Consider the following 4325-nt stretch of genomic DNA (forward strand, 5'->3'; position numbering starts at 1 on the left):
TCCTCTTTTCTGTATAAGATCCTGCAATGAAGAGGAGATGTAAGTAGGACCTCCACATCCTCTGGGCATCTCCTGGAGGGGTAAATAGAAGTTGATGACTGAGTGTCCTACTTGATAACAAGCACTCCTGGATACAAAGTCATGAGGAAACAGGAGTGGTAGATGGAGGCATTGGTATGAGGCTGGATGGCAGGTGGAGGGAGAGGGGCATCTGGAGTCTTAAATATAACTGTTGCTAAAACTTCAGGTCTACTTTAAAGAATTAACAAAGGTCTGGCTTATCTCACAGAGTGAAAATACTTACATATAAGATCTTGGGCCATTTCCCTCTTCTGATACAGAAGAGGTCTAGTTGGAAGATGGTGTTATAGTAAAAACTTCCCTCTGGGAGCCAAGTCTCTCTGCCCTCCAGCTTGTATACTGGTCATCCCATGGTGCAGAAAAAGACTAGGCATTTCTCTTCAAGTTTTGAGATTCAAAAGAATCCCAGTGCCTGATGATATGCACTCAAAAGTGGTGCATGCTGAAAATGGTTTGTACCAATATGAAATAAGAAACAAAGGCATTCCTAAATTTTTGCCTCCACCTACTTGAGGCAACCCTCACATTCCTGTGCTGGGGGAGAAGAACATTCTGGAGCCCACAGCAATGAGAGATTATAGAACAGGAGCAGATATTCTGCCTTGTGCCTGTCTACGGCCATACCACCCTGAACGCGCCCGATCTCGTCTGATCTCGGAAGCTAAGCAGGGTCGGGCCTGGTTAGTACTTGGATGGGAGACCGCCTGGTAATACCGGGTGCTGTAACAGGCTTTTGCCCTGCGGCACCCTCTCCTTTCAAATTGAGAAGTTTCTGTACTTCAAAAAAAAACAGTCAGGAAAGTGAAGAGGCAACCAACAGAATGGGAAAAAATATTTGCAAACTATACTACAGATAAAGGATTGATAACCAGAATCTACAAAGAAATCAAGAAACGCCTCTACTCCTTCCTTTGATTCCCTGGGACCCTTGATTCTGTACACCATGAGTGCATGCGTGACCTGGCAGTCACGCTCAGTAATTATTCAAACAATTAAAATTAGGCAGATAATGCTACTCTTTTAAGATACAGTTATCACAAGCAATAAGAATCAGATAATCCTGTTGTCAAGAGCTGAAAAAAAGTCACCAACAAAATGTAAACTACAGAGAGGTGGGAAAATTCTACCAAGTTGAAAAGAGTTATTGGATTATGGCCACTCTCTTTCTAACTTAGGTGGGAAACATGTCTGTCCCTCTCCCTTCCTGACATTTGAGACTGTATGAGGAGACTTCTCTTTTCTTTAAGAGTTTGGATAAGACTAATGAAATATCCTTCTGAAATGTTTGGAAGAATACATGAGCCAACTTATGGTATTTGGAGTTTTGTTGTAATTTGTTGCTTTTCAGCATTTGGGGAATTTTTTAAAATAAGTAATTATGTACTCAATTTCTTTAGATTATCCAGGTGTATTTTCCAGAAGTTTAGGTATTTGAAAGGATTCACAAGACCCCACAGAGATTTAAAGGCAAAAGTCATGATGCAGCAAGTAGAAGAAATGCAAGTGTACCTTGCAAGCCTGAGGGACCCTCTGTCATTAGTTATCCAGGATCTTCCCATTCCTGAATGCCAGGCAGTGTTTTCAATCTGAAACTGCTAGTGGCTTGGAAGAGCTTACTAAAGATACTTTCAGTGGCTGTTGATGTTAAGGCAGCCTTGTCAAGTCAGTTGGAGCATTGCAATCAGTAAAGAAGCTAACTGCAGAGGTCACAGTAAATGTTTGGACTTTTAAATGGGACATCATAAATTTTACCAGTGTATGAATTCCAAAATAGATAGTATTTATCCACAATGATAGAGTGTCTCTCTTCCAGCTGAATCAAATTTTCTCCTCAAGAATCTTGTCATGTTTTAAAATTTCTTCTCATGTGACTTTGAGTAAAATTTGTATTCATATTTAGAGTTTATTCAGATCATCTACATTCTTAGCTACTGGCAAAAGTTGCAGTTAATATCATCCTACCTTTTCATTATGATCATGATCATTAACAACCCTCCTATCACATTAAACATATTGTTAGTTTTTATGTTTCCTATTGATTTTATATTAACCTAGGCATTTGTAAATTTCACTACTGTTTTCAAAGAATCAAATATTTGATTTTGAAAAGAAAGGTTCTCATTTACTAATTTTCTCTTTCATTTTACTTTTAAGCACAGATAAGTAAATTAGGCTGATTGATTTAAATCTTTATATTTTTTCCTGTGCTCAATTTATCAGTTATCAAAATATCCAGAATCTGTAAAGAGCCCAAGAAGCTCAACAACAATAAGACAAATAATCCAGTTAAGAAATGGGCAAAGAATATGAACAGGCATTTTTCAAAGGACAAAATTCAAATGGCTAACAAACACAAGAAAAGCTGCTCAGGATCACTAGCCATCAGGGAAATGCAAATAAAAACGACAATGAGTCTTTACCTCACCATAGTTAAAACGACTACCACCAAAAATCAAAACACAGTAAATGCTGGCCAGGATGTGGAGGAAAAATGTACCATAATACACTGTTGGGGGGAATGTAAACTAGTGCAACCATTATAAAAGACAATATGGATATTCCCTAGAAATCTGAGAACAGATCTAACATACTACCCAGTCATTCCACTCCTGGAAATTTACCCAATGAAATTAAATCAACATATGAGAGAGCTATATGTAAACCCATGTTTATTACAGCTCAGTTCACAAAAGCTAAGATATGGAATCAACCCAGATGTTCATCAACTGATGCCTGAATAAGAAAATATATATATATACACTATGAAATGCTTAATCTCCCTACATTTAATATAATATACTTGAGTTTAGAACTCAACTGTATATTACTTTCTATTGGATAGAACTATCCCTTTACATTTTATGTTCTTTCACTTCTTTTTAATTAACTGGCAATTTTTTATTCAGCCATTTTCTTATATTTAACTTACTAATAATACGTCTTATTTGACTATTTATATTCGGTTCCCCTAGAAGGACTAGAGAAAAAAAAAAGCCAGCGCTTTGTGTCAACCTTGGGGTATTAGATGTAAAATGAAATGTATATCCATGTGCCAGCTTTCTTCAGATGGAGACACTGTGTGTTCACATAAATGGGTCACATCTAAGACAAATGGGAGATTAACACTACAATGACAACTAATAACAAAAATGGCCAATATAAAAAAAGACATGAAATTGGCAGGGCTGGTCTTACACGTATTCTCTCAAATGAAATACATTTCAGTTGTTCATACTTCAGAAAAACATGAAATTGTATTTACTTTGAGATATTGATCATGGATATCAAGTATATATGTAGCATGTAGCTGAGTAAATAATAGAAATGGAAATACTGTGTGTTAGCAAAAATCATGCAAATGGACAGGATGTGCTTAATCCTAATAAAGTATTAAAATAATTTGGGGTAATATCTTTATTACAATTTCCTTTAAAATTCTATGAGAAGAAAATGGCAAGTGTTCTATATTAAGCTCTTTTATTTATTTATTTTCCTACATTGTAGACTGCATAAGTTAGAACTTTTAAAAAACTCCTTGTGACTTTTTCTTTCTAATCAGAACATGTCGGGAAAAAGCTCTGCCTTGCGACATTCTCTACTGCACAGCCTTTCCTGAACTGGCATTTTCTTTGATTTACCCTCATTAGTGCTACTGAAATATTAAGGTCAAATTTTTATTTATAAATGATATTTGAGTAGTCCAGGCAATTGGTAACATCAAGAAGTGAATTACAGAGGGACTTCACATGCAATAAGTCAGAATTAGTGAGAGAAAAATCTTTCATCAAGCAGGCGTCCATCTTGGATATTAGGTCATGTGTCTGTGTTATTTTCCCCTAGTACGTGATCAGTCTGTCTTGTCTCTCTGATGTAGGATCCTAAATGATAAAATATGATTCCCTATGACAGATTATTTTTACTTGTTCATTTTTTCAACATTTTCCCTGTACTTCACTATACAGTTAAGAATAAGAAAGTAATTTTCCACTTAGAAATCAGAACACCCATCTTGACCGCCAAGATGCTGTAGAATAATTCCACTTGACAATTTCTGGTGCTGCATCAAAGTTTCAAGTCACAAAATATTTTTCCTTATTCCTGGGTCTATTTCCCTCTTCTTTTTTTTTTCCCTCTCACTTTTGCTCTCCTTTAGCATTCCCCTTAAGCTGTACTCTTTTTTATAAAATAGGAAGTAGAAAGCAAATCAGTTCATAAAAAGGCCAACAGTGCATCATACTGTAGTG

At 36.2% G+C, this 4325-nt stretch overlaps 1 non-coding gene across 1 annotated transcript; it reads left to right on the forward strand.

Annotated features, from left to right (window-relative positions):
- The first annotated feature begins 691 nt into the window (after window positions 1-691).
- On the forward strand, window positions 692-810 carry LOC133767345 (5S ribosomal RNA). The gene has a single exon (XR_009866835.1). It is a non-coding gene; the product is annotated as a 5S ribosomal RNA (ribosomal RNA).
- The last annotated feature ends 3515 nt before the right edge of the window (window positions 811-4325 follow it).

This window comes from Lepus europaeus, chromosome 9 (genome assembly GCF_033115175.1).
Source record: "Lepus europaeus isolate LE1 chromosome 9, mLepTim1.pri, whole genome shotgun sequence".
NCBI classification, from domain to species: Eukaryota; Metazoa; Chordata; class Mammalia; order Lagomorpha; family Leporidae; genus Lepus; species Lepus europaeus.